The 17,500-nt window shown below is 40.0% G+C and overlaps 1 protein-coding gene across 2 annotated transcripts in view; it reads left to right on the forward strand.

Annotated features, from left to right (window-relative positions):
* LOC106880136 (tyrosine-protein kinase transmembrane receptor Ror2) overlaps positions 1-17,500 on the forward strand; it is a 744,288-nt gene that overhangs the window by 697,972 nt on the left and 28,816 nt on the right. The window lies entirely within an intron of this gene.

A 17,500-nucleotide genomic window follows, 5' to 3' on the forward strand; every position in this document is an offset into this window, starting at 1 on the left:
AACCAACACTAATACTACCACTACTACTACTACCAAGATGACTGTTGCTACTACTACTATAACCAACATTACTACAACAACCACCACTACTACTACTTCTTCTACTATTACTTCTGCTGCTCATTTGTAGTTTTCTACTTTTTGTCTCTTCCCTATCCTCGTCCTTTTACTTCGCCTCACCATTCATACGCATACCGCAACCACCACCACCACCACCACTAACGCTAAACACCAGTAACAACAACAACAGCATCAACTTCAAAGGTTTTCACAACGCCAGCCCCAACTCCGACCTCGACCCCACCGCTACCACCACGGCCTACAACAACACCGACAACAATTGCAGCAACAACAGTTTGCACAATGTCACAGTTTTGAGGGGGGGGGGGTTACCTCCAAAGAAGAACGACAAAACAATTTTAAAATGTCATGTTGTAAAGCCAGGAATAGATAGTTACCATGTGGTGATTCTTAACATGTGGTCCAACTACATTTAAACAGATAGGGAACTGCGGTAAAATAAATACAAAAATATCAATACATACATACATGCACGCATACATACATCTACACATACATACATGCAAGCATACATACATGCATACATACATACATTCACACATGCATACACAAATACATACATGCATACATACATACATACATACACACACACATACATACATACATATATACATACATACAAACTGGCTCCCACCTCAGTGGAAGATTTATGATAATTAAAAAATAGAAGAGAAATGTTTTTTAGCTTTAACGGTGTCGCGAGAAGAACTGTTGGAGGCCCAAACTTCCGAGTTCTTTTATAGGGCTTAAAAAAACTTAAGGGCTGCTGCAATAAGTGTGTGAATCTGAGAGGGAAATATGTTGAATAACCTGCATGTTGTTCCTACACCTGTCTTCGTCTTTCGCTTTTCTTTTCAAACGTCTTTTCGTCCACGTTTCTTGGTCCGACGTCTTTTTGTCTGATGATTTTTTTTTTGTCGAACGACTTTTTGTCCAATTTTAAAGAAACTCTTTAGAAAACAAAGTGAATTATCTCTAATGATATACTCTTTTACTCTTTTACTCTTTTACTTGTTTCAGTCATTTGTGTGCGGACATGCTGGAGCACCGCCTTTAGTCGAGCAAATCGACCCCAGGACTTATTCTTTGGAAGCCTAGTACTTATTCTATAGTTCTCTTTTGCCGAACCGCTAAGTTATGGGGACCTAAACACACCACCATCGGTTGTCAAGTGATGTTGGGAGGACACAAACACAAACATATACACGCACATATATATATATATATATATATATATATATATATATAACGTGAGAGAGTTAGGGGTTGGGGGTACAACCCACTAAGGGATAGTATCTTTCCAGTATACTGCTGGGGGGGTACCCAATTATTGCTACGCTAGTGCTATACTAGGTGCAATCAATGGGAGCGGGTAAAAGTGGAGGTTTTACCCAAAATTTGTGTAACAATTAGAAAATGGAGGATAATATGCTGAACCCAACTACTTGCAGACGGTGTATCCCGTTGAATTCATTAATTTAATTCATAGCAAAAGTGACAAAGGGAGGAAGAAAAGAAAAAGAAAGAAAGAACCAAAGCACAGGTGTCCATGGCAGACTATGTTATTTTGCCAACATGGTTTACATATAGAAGTACAAAGTACATAAGGAATTAGAGGATGAACAGAAGTTTAATCTTACAGCTGTTACGGCCTAGTTTTGGCAGACCCCATTCTATCCGAATATTCCTTTCCGGCTGTGCACACGAACCAACACATATAGATGTGCATTGGAGTGCCTATAGCGATCTATCTATAATGTTTGTAGGCTTTTTGGGTGCCTTGTGTTTCTAAGGGTTTTTTTACATATATCTTTTCTATATGTTTGCATGTCCCACATGCTATACCTTCATTTATGTATTCTTTTTTACTACTATTATTATTTTTTTCCTCCTGTACCCTTATTTGTATTTTTTATTTTTATTTTTATTTATATTTTGATTTCAATTGTATTTTTATTTTTATTTCTATCTTATTTTTGCTGTTGTTTTTCTTCTGGTCTCTACCACACCTCTGTTTTTACCTCTTGCTCTACATCTGTATGTAACCCTTTGTGAATCTCTGAAGAGGCCTAGAGGTTCGGGCATGTAACCCCATTTCAAAATGTCATCCGATAATCACTCCGGAAAGGAATATTCGGATAGAATGGGGTCTGCCAAAACTAGGCCGTAACAGCTGTAAGATTAAACTTCTGTTCATCCTCTAATTCCTTATGTACTTTGTACTTCTATATGTAAACCATGTTGGCAAAATAACATAGTCTGCCATGGACACCTGTGCTTTGGTTCTTTCTTTCTTTTTCTTTTCTTCCTCCCTTTGTCACTTTTGCTATGAATTAAATTAATGAATTCAACGGGATACACCGTCTGCAAGTAGTTGGGTTCAGCATATTATCCTCCATTTTCTAATTGTTACACATATATATATATATATATATATATATATATATATATACATATATATACACATATACGACGGGCTTCTTTCAGTTTCCGTCTACCAAATCCACTCACAAGGCTTTGGTCGGCCAGAGGCTATAGTGGAAGACACTTGCCCAAGGTGCCACGCAGTGGGAATGAACCTGGAACCATGTGGTCGGTAAGCAAGCTACTTACCACACAGCCACTCCTTCACAGAACTATAACGAGCCTCGTTAAAGGACTGTTATTATCGTCCTTGCTCCTTCTCTGTTAACAGTTTTACTTTCGCTTTTTCCTTTTCTCTTTCGAGTATGGTGCTGTGTATAGAGTGCTACAAATTTAGTATACACATTTTTAAGTTACCTATCGCGAAATGACAAAGTTCATAGTATCGACCAAAAACGAAAGAAAAGTAGTCGGTGAACGTAATTACATCTACGATTTTCATTCAAGCAATACAAAACTAGGAAAAGGGCGAAATGCTTATTAGCATTTCCTCTGTCTTTACGTTCTGAGTTCAAATTCCGCCGAGGTCAACTTTGCCTTTTATGATTTTGGGTTCGATAAATTAAGTACCAGTCGCGTATTGGGATCGATCTAATTGACTTGTCCACTCTCCAAAAATTTCGGGCCTTGTGCCTTGAGTAGAAAAGAATACAAAACTAGGAAAAGAATACAAGAGATATGAGAAAAGAAGGCTGTGTTCGGTGCGAATTCACACGCGACTTTCATCTTGTTTTCGAAAGAGTATTCAAAATCGGACGAAAAGTCGTTGGACAAAAAATCCATCGGTCAAAAAGATGTTGATGAAGTGGTTGATGCTGGACAAAGTGACATCGGACGAAAATGCGGATCACGCTTTTTAAGTGCAGTCCCATGATCATTCATGACCGAAAGGGGGTCTCCTCCTTGATATATATATATATGTGTGTGTGTGTGTGCGCGCGCCCCGAGAGAGTGAGAGAGAGAGAAAGAGAGAGAGAGAAAGAGAGAGAGAGAGAAAAAGAGAGAGAAAAAGAGAGAGAGAGAGAGAGAGAGAGAGAGAGAGAGAGAGAGAGAGGTATTTTAGGCCGATCCAGATTTCCAGTTCAGTGGATCGAACACAAATTATTTCTCTCTACAGCGGGTACTGATTACATTTTCTTTTGTGTTTTATATATGTATGTGTGTGTGTGCGCGCGTGTGTGTGTGTGCGTGTGTGAGTGAGTGTGTGTGTGTGCGTGTGTGTGTGTGTGTGTGTGTGTGCGAGTGTGTCTGTGTGTGTGTGTATGCATGTTGTCGTTATTTCCGGGTTACTGTTGTTAGCGTTCGATTGTTACTCAATATGAATATTCATAAAAATGCCAGAGACACAACACTGCTATGTTTGTCTAAGTGGTGTGTCCGTTTATGAGTGTATATATATATATATATATATATATATATATATATATATATATATGCCTCTGTGTGTGTGTATGTGTGTGTATGCGCACGCACGTAATTGTGCGTTGCTTTCTCACACACACTCACACGCACACACACATATATCAAATATTACATTATTGCACATTTTATGTATGAATCATTGCATATCATCAAGTTATGTACTTTCACATACACACGAACGCATATACCCCCATACATACATACATACACACACATACATACATGCACCAATGCATGCATACACACTCAACTCACGCGCATTCTCATATATTAATTTCGTTGCTTCTGACTACATTTGTGAATATGTATGGAATGCATATTTTCATGTACCCGTATGGGAGTGAATACGGGTGTGTGGGTGTTTGAGTTTGTGTGTGAGTGTGTATGTGTGTGTGTGTGTGAGAGAGAGAGAGAGAGAGAGAGAGAGAGAGAGAAAGAAAGAGACAGAGAGAGACAGAGAGAGACAGAGAGAGACAGAGAAAGAAAGAGAGCGAGGGGGTTGTATGTTTGTGTGTGTGTGAAAGAGATGAGATAAACAGCATTTTGTACGTATTTACGTTCTAGGTTCAAATTCTGCCGAGGTGGACTTTGCCTTTCGGAGGTATTTCATCGTAGATGTGTACGGTACTCGAAGAGCTGCTGCGGAAGGGGTCACCTTTCCGATTACGATTCCAAAAGGACTTACGTCAGATGCGCTCAAAATCATGATTTGAAATAAGTCCGATTTGAGCACTGGGCTCAACGTGATCAACGATCGCCCGGCCACAAAATTTCAAACCTTGTTCCTATAGATGAAGGGTTAATCATTATTATCGAACAAGATCAAGACGGTGAGCTGACAAAATCGGTAGCACCTCGGATACAAAGCATAGCGGCGTTTCGCCCGTCTTTACGTTTTAAGTTCAACTTTTGACTTTCGTCCTTTCGGACTTCATATAATATGTACCAGTTGGGCTCTGGAGTCGATCTAGACTCTTACCCCAAGACTCCTGCCCCAAATCTTCAGATCTTGTGCCTCTAATAGAAAGGATCTGTCAGTATCTTTCTCATTATCGTTTATTTGTTTCAGTCATTAGACTGCGGCCGTGCTGGAGCATCGCCTTGAAGATATTCAGTCGAACGAATCGACCCTAATTCTTATTTATTTTTTACACCTTTTACATATTCTCTCGGTCTGTTTTACCGAACCACTAGCTTACGGGGATGTGAACAAACCAACACCAGTTGTCAAGAGGTGATGGGGACAAACATAGACACACACACACACACACACATACACGCGCGACAGGCTTCGTTCAGTTTCCATCTACCATATCAACTCACAAGGCTTTTGGTCGGCCCGAGGCTATAGTAGAAGACACTTGCCCAAGGTGCCATGCAGTGGGACTGAACCCAGGATCCACGCGACTGGAAAGAAAACTTCTTTTTTTACACGTGGAACAAGAATGTTTAACAGCATTTCTTCCGGCTCTTAACGTTCTGAGTTCAAATGCCGCCGAGGTCAACTTTACCGTTTATCCTTCCAATATTCGATAAAATAGGTACCAGACGAGCGCTTAGACCGGATACAGTCAACCGGCCCCTTCCCACACAAAATCTCCGGCCCTAGGCTGAAATTTTAATTCTATTATCATGGAAGATGACTATGATGATGATGATGATGATGATGATGATGGTGGTGGTGATGGTGGTGTTTAGTAATTATGATGATGATGATGATGATGATGATGATGATGATGATGACGATGATGATGATGATGACGGAGATGACGACCACGAAGCTAATGATTGCTGATGGTGGTGTTACCGGCCTATTGCTTCTAATAGTGCTGCTGACGGTTACGGTTGTTGCTGCCAATTCCTGCTGCAGCCAGTTGCTGCTGTTGTATTTCATTGCTGCCGTTGTTGTTGTTGTTGTTGTTGTTGTCGTTGTCACAGTTTCCAGTCTGGCGATGATTCAGCATATTCCGAAAAATGTGCGGAATTCAATTAACTTTTTTGTCCTCGCTGTTGCTGTTGTATGTGCAGACGTATGCATGGATATACATACATACAAACATATATATATATATACATATATATATATATATATATATATATACACACACGCATATATATATATATATATATATATATATGTATGTGCGTGTGTGTGTGTGTGTGTGTGTGTGTATACTTGTATATATATATATATATATATATATATATATATACACATACACACACATATATACATTTATATATATATATATGCATATATATGTGTATATATATATATATATATATATATATATATATATATATACACATACACATATATACATTTATATATATATATATATATATATATTTGTATGTATACATGTATATATATCTATATATGTATACATGTATATATATATATATATATATATATATATATATATATATATATATATATATATATATATATGTATACATGTATATATATATATACATATATATATTAGTGTGTGTATATATATACATTTATATATATATTTATATATTATATATATATATATATATACATTTATATATGTATGTATATATATATATATATATATATATATATATATATATACATTTATATATATATGTATGTGTATATATATATATATATATATATATATATATATATATATATTTGTTTTGCAAGATTTTTTATGTGAAATCGTGTGTTGAAACAGATGTTGTTGTACTTGGGGATGGTCATGTTGCCAGTTTAGCCAATAAAAACACACGCACTGTATATTTGGTGTTAATTTTCTTTTTCTTTTTTTTTTTTTTTTCAGCTTTATATTACATTAATCTTATATATATACATATAAATATATATATGTATCTAGGTGCATATATGTATGCATGTTTGTATACGTGTGTGTGTGCATCTGCACGCGTGTGCACTGACGCGAGTGTGCACGTGTGTACGAATACTACTTTCTGACCGTCCCTTCTTCCCAATATGTCGGTATGCGTTGATTGTGCTGGCTGCGGGCACCAAGAATAACACAGGCACCGGGCGAGGAAACGGTCAAATGTTGTTCTTTGTCTCCTCCCAGATCATATTTCCACCACACCCTCCAACCCCTTCCCCGCTGTGCCCTTCCATTCGCCAGCTCACCACAACCACTCCGGCTGCTGGTGTGACGCGGGGGCGGGGTAGCTGCTGCTACTACTACTACTGCTGCCGCTACTATTACTACTACTACTACTACTACTACTACAAATACACGTGAATACACAACCACAATGCATATGTATGCTGTTAATACGCATACATATATACACATATACGCGTATGTATACACACATAATTATACATACATACACACACTTGTGTATATATATGTGTGTGTGTGCGTTTGTGTGTGTATATTCATTTATTCTTTTACTTGTGTCAGTCATTTGACTGCGGCCATGCTGGAGCGCCTTTAGTCGAGCAAATCGACCCCCGGACTTATTCTTTGTAAAGCCTAGTACTTATTCTATCGTACCATTTTGCCGAACAGCTAAGTTACGGGGAGGTAAACACACTAACATCGGCTGTCAAGCGATGGTGGAGGTGACAAACATAGGGGCTTCTTTCAGTTTCCGTCTACTATATCCACTCACAAGTCTTTGGTCAGCTCGAGGCTATAGTAGAAGACACCTCCGGAAGGTGCCACGCAGTGGGACTGAACCCGGGACCATGTGGTTGGGTAGCCAACTTCTTACCACACAGACACTCCTGCCCCTATATGTATAAATATATATAAACATACACATATATACATACATACATACATACATACATATATATATATATATACATACCCACATATATGAATGCATTTACACTGACACAGACATGCACATACATATTTATATACACACACAGATATGTATGTATGCATGTATGTATGTATGAGTGAATGAATGAATGTATATACCCATATCCACACACAATCGCTATATACATGTCATGCATTCTAAATCTCTTCCAATTCATCCAAATCTTACTCTCCGCTTTCATTCTCTTCCTCTCTCTGTCCTCTCTCTATCTCTCTCTCTATCTCTCTCTCTCTATCTATCTATCTATCTATCTCAAACACACACATACCCTTGTATACACCCACACATACATAGAGAGACCGTCATAATTCCGCATAAATATGAACGCATGCGACTCATCCTTTGCGCCCCTCCCCCCCCCCCCGCTCTACCTCCTCTCTCTTTCTATCTCTTTGTCTCACTCTCTCTCTGTCTCTCTGCCTGCCTATCAGTCTCTCTCTCTCTCTCTCTCTGCCTGTCTGTCAGTCTCTCTCTCTCTCTGCCTGTCTGTCAGTCTCTCTCTCTCTCTGCCTGTCTGTCAGTCTCTCTCTCTCTCTCAGTCTAGCCAGTGGTTGATGACTTCTGGCAACAACCAAGTCTTGTGGGTAAAGGACGGTAAAACACACAAGCACACACCTATCACCTCTACTTCGTCCCTCCCTCCCTCCCTCTCACTCACTCTTACTCTCTCTCTCTCAATCCCTCCCTCTCTGTCTCTCTTACACACTCATACTATCTCTCGCAGTCTAGCCGCTGATGGGGGAAAGGACGGTAAGGCGGACAAGGACTTGCACCCACCCCACCTACAACCACTCCTCTTTCATGCCTCCGTTGACTTCTGATATGAATAAGTAAATAAATAAATAAATAAATAAATAAATAAAGAAGCGAGAGAAATATAAAAAGAAAACACAAATAAAAGAAACAATAAAGTAACAAAAACCTTTCAGAATGATTCACACCTTCAGCAGCAGCAGCAACAGTAGTGGTATTGGAATGACCATGGTGGTGGTCGTGGCGTTGGCGGTGGTGGTTGTGGTGGTGGTGGTGGAGTTGTTGTTGTTGTTGTTGGTGGTGGTGGTGGTGGTGGTGGTGGTCGTCGTCGTCGTCGTAGTGGTACAATAGTAGCGGCAGAGTTTGTTATTGCTGTTGCTGCTACTGCAGTTGTTGTTGTGGTGGTGGTGGTGGTGACGGTAGTGGTGGTGGTGGTCGTACGAGGTAATGGTTAAGTGAATGCGTTTTGCAATGGTATGTGAAATGAAGCGTGGCATCCTCCGATGGCGGTTTTCAATGCAACCTATCGGCCCTTTGCTGCGGTTGATGGCGCACATGTCTGTGTGTCCAAGCATACAATGTTGATGTAGTGTTTCACTGGTTGCTGCTGCTGCTGCTGCTACTGCTCTTACTACTACTGTTGTTGTTCTTGTGGTGGTAGTAGGGTTTAGTCTACTTGTTTCAGTCATTGGACTGTGGCCATGTTGGGGAACCGCCTCGAAGGGACTCCGTCGAACAAATCGACCGTGGGACTTATTCATTAGTTTTGAAGTCTGGTACTCACTCTGTCGGTATCTTTTGCCAAGCTACTAGTTTCTGTTGTACCTGTATTTCAAAGACCCAGCCTTGTCACACTCTGTGTCACACTGAATCTCCCCGAGAACTACGTTAAGGGTACACGGGTTTGACTCCTACCCCCATCCCGTTTTGGTGTTGGTGTTTTTTTTTTGTTACACCCTGTAACTAGCGGTTCGGCAAAAAAGACCGATAGAATAAGTGCCAGGCTTTAAATTAAATTACTGTGTTCGATTGGTACGACAAAATTTCATCAAGGCGGTGCCCCAGCATGGCCGCAGTGTGATGATTGAAATAGGTAAAATATGAAAGATAAAGCCTACAACGTTGCTAGGCATGTTACTGCGCTTTTCGTCCGAGATAGAATCTCCCATGCACGCGCTGAGTTTGAAAAATATAGTAAATATCAGTGAGTCGAAAAGACCTACCAGCAGCGAAACTTTTTTTTTCTCACGAGAGTTCCGGACCCCAGCACCGTTATGGCATCATTCATTGGTGAGCAGTTCTCCTTTCACTTTATACACTAAATTTCACATTTGTCACCCCTATTAGAATAGTTAGATTTTGCTGTAACGCACATTTTCCACTGAACTCAACCAGAGTATTTTCGTATCTAGGTGGACACTAGTTTGATAGTTGAGCTCTGATTGGCTGTATGCAAATAAGTTCATAACTGGAGTCCGGAACACCCGTGGGAAAAAATTTCGCGTCCTGGCAGCGGCTAATATGAGCCAACGACGTTCCAACCACGGCTGCCTGTTTTCTCTCTCTCTCTCTCTCTCTCTCTCTCTCTCTCTCTCTCTCTCTCTCTCTCTCTCTCTCTCTCTCTCTCTCTCTCTCTCTCTCTCCCTATCTCTTTCATTCTTTCTTTCTCTCTCTCTCTCTTTCATTCTTTCTCTCTGTCTCTCTCCCCTCTCTCTCTCTCTCACTCACTCTCTTTGTAAAACATGGATTACACTATTCAATATGCCCTATATTTTAAGAGGATTAAGCTCCTTCCTATATAGACAAATAGGAGCGATTTCTGGACTGGACGCTGGGTCATCGCAGGATTACTTATGTTTGCCAGCTGAGGGGACTAGGGCAACGCGAAATGAAGTGTTTCGCTCAAAACCACAATACATCTGTGGGTCCAGGAATCGAAACCACAATCTTTCGATCATGAGTCTAACCCCTGAGCCAAGCGCTTCAACTGTTTAAGCCCTTAAAATGTGTAATTCGAGGTAAATTCGGCCGCTATTTTTAGCGATGGCTTCACTTGATGTTGTTGTTTACGATCATGAGTCCACCACCTGAGACACGCGCCTTCACCGACCTATACTTTAAGCTTGTGAAAAGTGTAATTTGATGTAGATTTGGTAGTTATTTTTAGCTGGTCTAGTGATCACAAAGACATGCCCTCGTTGCTGTCCTGCTCAGTAGTCGCATGGAAGCTTTGTCCATTATTCGCAACGTCACCAGTGCCCTTTCAGCCTCGCGGCCCCACGCACCGCACTGGCTAAAGGAGGATGGTGAGTGAAATAAAGGACATGGCAGATGAGTGATAATTGGAAGGGGACATTGGCTGAAGAACGCTGCTGATTCTAAGAAGACTGTGACAGCTGGAAGGTATTGGCTTGAGAAGTGTATACGGTAGCGGTAACAGAATATGATGGCTGTTGGAATGCGGTAGTTGTAGGATAACGATGGCTGTAGGCAGGCGTTGGCTGAAGAAATGGTAGTGACTGAAAGGAGAAGGGTGAGGTGGCTGACTGTAAGAGTATTAGGTTAAAAGATGGCCGACGTTGGAACGAAAGCTTTGCAAGTAAAAGAAGAAGAAGAAGAAGAGGAAAAGAGAAGGAAAAGGAGTGTTGACTGATGGATTAGCCATGTTGGGTGATAGCGGCGGAGGCGGCGGAAGCGGCGGTGGTGGTGGTGGTGACGCTGCTGTTGGTTGATTGGACTCGACGATTCGTCGTTAAAAGGTGATGGAAAGGTGAAAGCTGAATAGAGACGATGTCGTTGCCCTTGACAGCTACTGCTACTGCTTCTCGTATAATAGTAGTAGTGGTGGTGGTGGTGGTGGAGGTAGTAGTAGTAGTAGCAGTAGTGGTAGTAGCAGTAGTAGTAGTAGTAGTGGTGGTGGTGGTGGTGGTGGGTTGAGGGTTAAATGTACAATGTGCTCAATAGCGTTCTTGTTTTTGTGGTTGTCCAAAAGTAGCTTTGCTCCAATCTGCTTTTGACCAGAGGCATTCCAACCGTGACCATTCCAACGCTTTGTATATTAGATACTACGGCGTATTCGTTAGAGCGTCGGAGTACATGGTTCGCGGCATTTCTTCCGGCTCTTATCGCTCCGAGTTCAGATACCAACAAGGTGATGGCCGTCGAGGGGCAGTGATGATGATGATGGTGGTGGTAGTGGTGGTGGTGGTGGTGGTGGTGGTGGTGGTGATGGTCGTCATGGGGCAGTGATGGTGGTGGTGCTATAGTAGAAGACACTTGCCCAAGGTAGCACTCTTTTATTCATTTACTTGTTTCAGTCATATGCGGCCACGCTGGAGCCAATCGATCCCAGGTCTTATTCTTCGTAAGCCTACTACTTTCCTCTATTTCTGAAGAAGAGCTTTGCTCGAAACGTTAAGTCCTCCTTCTTTCCTTTCGTGAGCGTCTGATAATACGAGTACTCGCGTTATTGCTTTTTCTTGTTTGTTCTTCTTTGTTTGGATTCACTATATATATATATATATATATATATATATATATATATATATATATATATATACACACACACACATGACTGGCAGTAACCCAGCATGTCCACAGCTTTCGATCTCAAACGTATAAAAGAATATATATATATTCCTTAGTGCTTGTGTATATATATTAGTGTATATATATATATGTATATATATTTAGTGTATATATATATATATATTAGTGTATGTGTATATGTATTGCCTTATTTGTATATGTGCGCGAATCGCTTGTGACGCAGGGTGCGGCTGGACATGGTGGAATCGGTTTCGGGTGACGATGTCGTGGGGTGTGGGATATCTACAGCTATGAATGGGAGTGTATGTGCAAACATCTGTGTGTGTGTGTGTGTGTGTGTGTTTATATCCGTGTGGGTATGTATGTATATGGATGAGACAGAGAGAGAGACAGCGAAAGAGAGAATAAGACATCTTAGTATAGTAAATATGTTAGGAATCGATAAGGTATTTATTCAAAAAGAGGGATAGTCGGTAGGTAGGTAGGTAGGTAGGTAGGTAGGTAGTGGATAGTAAACTATGGAAGAACGGAGTAGGTTTATATGATACGGTGGGATGCAGTGCAGTCTGGTGCTACTTACGTGCTGCCGTAACTATGGCAATGCTGGCGTTTCCCCTGAAAGAGGCGTGTGACAAGGTGTTGTGGGATGTTGTCTGTTGCTGTAAATGGTGGGGGATTTGGTGCTTCGAGGCTTGTTATGACATGTCATGAATGCTTGGCACGTCGGTCTTCCGGTAGCGGAGGGGATTGGGGTGTGTTTCTCGTGGTTGCTCAACCTGTTAGAAATAGCAGCCTAAGGCGGCGAGCTGGCAGAAACGTTAGCACGCCAGGCGAAATACTTAGCAGTATTATTAAGTACCAGTTATGCACTGGGGTCGATGTAATCGACTTAATCCTTTTGCTTGTCTCCTCTATGTTTAGCCCCCTTGGGGCAATAAAGAAATAAGAAATAGCAACCTAATCCCTCCTTCGAATCACAGCTTGCTTACTGCCTTTCACCGAAAGGCATCGAATAATTTGGAATAATTTGGGTTCCATTATGTGTGTGTGTGTGTGTATGTGTGTGTATCATATATGTGTATGTACGCGCGTATATGCATGCATACACACACACATGTGTATATGTATGTTTGTAAATATGTATGTGTGTATCTATAGACAAATAGACAGACAATAATTTGACAATGGATTCCCTGTACATAGGAACATACATACATACATACATATATATATATATATATATATATATATATATATATATATATAGTTAAAAAAAACAATAACAAAAAAACAAAAAAACAACAAAGTGAGTACATACATACATACATATATACAATCACAAATGCATGCATACATACATACATACATACATACATACATACAAAAGGGATATTCACCGCTGGAGTTGTTGTTTTGTTTGGAGAAATGTCTGCTCGTTGAAGGATGACCTTGGGTTAAATAGCAAACACAACAGCAGCAACATGGCAACCAGCACCATCCCCGCCGCGACCCCGTAATAAAGTGATTTGTTGTGACTGGAATAGAGAAGAGAGGATGTTTGATAGAATAAAAAGGAAAAAAAACCAAAAAAAAAAGAAAAGAAAAAGCAGAAAAAATGTTTGAAATTCTTGGAATTCTGCGGTCAGCAATTTGATATTCAAATTCCACTCAACATGGAATCACCCAACCTTCGAATCATCCACACTCACACACACACACACGCGTATAAGCACACGTACACGCTCGCACACACACACACACACACACACACACACACACGCACACACACTCACACAAACATAGACGCAAACTCAAACGCACACACACGCACGCACACATACACGCACACGTACACACACATTTACACATACACACACACACACACACACACACACACACACACACACACACACACACACACACACACACACACACACACACAGAGGCATATCTTATCACAAGTTTATATATAAACCCATCACATCAAACACCTAGGCTCTCCCGGCTATCATTTCCGTACAAACACTTCAAGAACCGATTCCATCAAGATATTATTTACCAACATCATTAGGTCTAAAATCTACCACCATTGGCACCAGTAATAGAACACCATATATATATATGCTTCTGTGTGTGTGTGTACGTTCGTGTGTGTGTATGTGTGTGTGTGTGTGTGTGTGTGTGTGTGTGTGTGTGTGTAATGTCTGCACACTTTTCCTCTTTTTATCTCTTTTAGTCTTCATGGTCCCGTCTTGTGTTTTATATTCTTTTAGCTAATACTGGGCTCACATTTTGGTATCAGACCAGTAATTTTCGGATTAGGGGAGGCGGATGGTGGGGGTAAGTCGGTTGCATCGGTCACCAGTGCTCAACTGGTATTTATTTTATCGACCCCGGACGAATGAAAGACAAAGTCGATCTAGCTATCTCACTGTCTCTCTTTACTTATATATAGCTTAACAGCTATATATAATAGACCCAGTGAGACAGCTCTCTCTCTCTCTCTCTCTCTCTCTCTCTATATATATATATATATATATATATATATATATATATATAGTTCAAAAACACAATAACAAAAAAACAAAAAAACAACAAGGTGAGGACGTGATATGGATAGTATTATTGGACGCTCAGGAAAGGAAAGAGAGAGTATATTTATATATATATGTATATATATATATACATATCTTCACAGCTAATATATATAGGTAGTTAGGTAGATAGGAAGTTATATATATATATATATATATATATATATATATATATATATATACATACACACACACACATATAGATAGATAGATAGATAGATACCATACACACACACACACACACACACACACACACACACACACAAACATACACAAACATATACATACAGGCTGCATAATTAGAACGCTACCTCCATTTTGTGTCTTTATGTTGCTGTATTATCAACACCCTCTTTTTCTCTTCAGTTTCTCTTTCTCTCTCTCTCTTTCTCTTTCTCTTCCTTTCACTGTCCACTCATATCCAACAACAGCATTGGTCATTCCAGTGAACGGACATACCAAAGAAACTACATGAACGGAGGTTGGATGGACAAAGTGGTTTTTCCAAAATGGCGCTATTTAGTTTGTCGTTGCATTGTTCATCTCCCTCTACAACATTGTGAGCTTTTATGCAAGAAAACCCCCAGTTTTTTCCCCGTTCCCTTCTCTCTGCAACTGTTTGGACATATAGACAAAGCTGACTTTCTCCGCTGCTGCCATATATATATATATATATATATATATGGGAGAATATACAAATAATAACAACAGACGAGGACAGGTGGTGTAAATAACAAAAGTATATATTAGTATGACGCTCGGGAATACGGAAAGTCTTTGACGTTTCGAGCTACGCTCTTCAACAGAAAGAATACGGAGACAAGGAGAAAAACACGGAGAAAAAAAATTGAATAGTGTTCAGTCAACGGTCAATCATAATAATAATGGCCGATCATAACAATGGCTGACCGGAAGTTAGAAATTCTTATTTCAGGAGAGCTAAGAAAGGGGGAGATAACAAACGGTGATCGGGAACGAGGGGCTGTGTGTGGGAGGTAGAATGCTGGTGTTATTGACGTATGTAGTGTGAAAATGGGGAAGGGAGAAAGGGAGAAAGTTGTTGGTCAGTTGTAGTGTGTGCGTGGTGTGATGCGAGGGTATTGGTGTGGTGTGCGTGGTGTGATGCGAGGGTATTGGTGTGGTGTGATGTGAGGGTGTTGGGAGGTGGGGAAGGCATGGGTGGAGTGTGGGGTAGAGGTAGGGGTCTGTGGGTAGGGTGGGGTATGTGGGTAGGGGGGTGTAAGGAATTGGATGGGGTGGAGTGGGAAGGTAGAGTAGGAGTGTGTCGGGGTGTGGTGGGATGAGCTTATGAGGGGGTGTCGACGAGGAGGGAGAAGGGGAAGGTGGATGTAAGAGAGGGGGAAGATGGGTATGGGAGGGGAGAGGAAGAGAGGAGAGAGGGTGGGTATAAGAGAGGGAAGGTGGATTGAGAGAGGGGGAAGGTGGATTGAGAATATTAAACAGAATATAAAAATAAATACTCACACACGCACACACACTCACGCTTAGTTTTAGAATGGTGGCAGCTGATGAAGGAAATGTTCTCTATGAGGCCTGTGTGTTTTCTGTGCTCTGTTTATGTTCTGTTTCTCATTTTGTCCATGTTTTCTTGTGACGTCCTGTACCCAGATATGCATCTCTCTCTCTCTATATATATATATATATATATATATTTATATATATAAAATATATAGTTTTAGGGAAAATAACCAAGTTTCAAGAACTCATCGATGAAAATCCACTATCACATATAGAAAAATTAATAATTAAAAGCACAATAAATGAGTATAATATAAAGTAAAGTAAATATCATAAGATAAATATAATATGATATAATATTTTAATTATTAATTTTTCTATATGTGATAGTGGATTTTCATCGATGAGTTCTTGAAACTTGGTTATTTCCCCTAAAACTATATATTTTATATATATTTTATCTATAAAGCTCAATTTAATTTGAAATTTTTTATAAATTGATTTTAATTGAGTTTTTACCTGTAATTTTGGATTTTGTCCCTAATATTATTTTATATATATATATATATATATATATATATATATATATATATATATATTTGTATTATATATATATATATATATATATATATATATATATATAATAAGGGTGGCTTGTTTGCAATTTTACAACCGAAAGGCAAAAATATATACGTCACTATAGCGACTGAGGGCACTATTGAGCACGAGTATTGCTAGAAAAAAGAGTTAAAATAACTCAAAGCTGTAAGAAGCACCTTATCTTAATGACTGCGAATATATACATATGTGTGTGTGTGTGTGTGTGTGTGTGTGTGTGTGTGTGTGTGTGTGTGTGTGTGTGTGTGTGTGCGTGTGTGTGTGTGTGGCACAATGGTGAAGATCGATCTGTCTAACAAACCTGTTGTATTTATAGCTGCGTTTTAAGTTCAGTTCCCGTCGCAGTTATTCTTAGCCCTCAGCTCTTACATTTTTGAGGTTGGGTGAGGAGAACGAGGCTCTAGATAAAGCACTTGTCCAGGAATTGGAAAGTCTGTAATCTGTAGAATTCTTAGAGAGTAACTCGGGAATGCTTTATGATATATGTTACACCACTTCTCGGGGAGTCATTATCACCATCATCATCACAACGAGAGCTTTACCACCGCTACTGCCGCTGTTATCTTCCTCAAGTAGCTTGCTTACGAACCACATGGTTCCGGGTTCATTCCCACTGCGTGGCACCTTGGGCAAGTGTCTTCTACTATAGCCTCGGGCCGACCAAAGCCTTGTGAGTGGATTTGGTAGACAGAAACTGAAAGAAGCCTGTCGTATATATATGTATATGT

This window comes from Octopus bimaculoides, chromosome 8, assembly GCF_046866305.1.
Source record: "Octopus bimaculoides isolate indiv1 chromosome 8, ASM4686630v1, whole genome shotgun sequence".
NCBI lineage: Eukaryota > Metazoa > Mollusca > Cephalopoda > Octopoda > Octopodidae > Octopus > Octopus bimaculoides.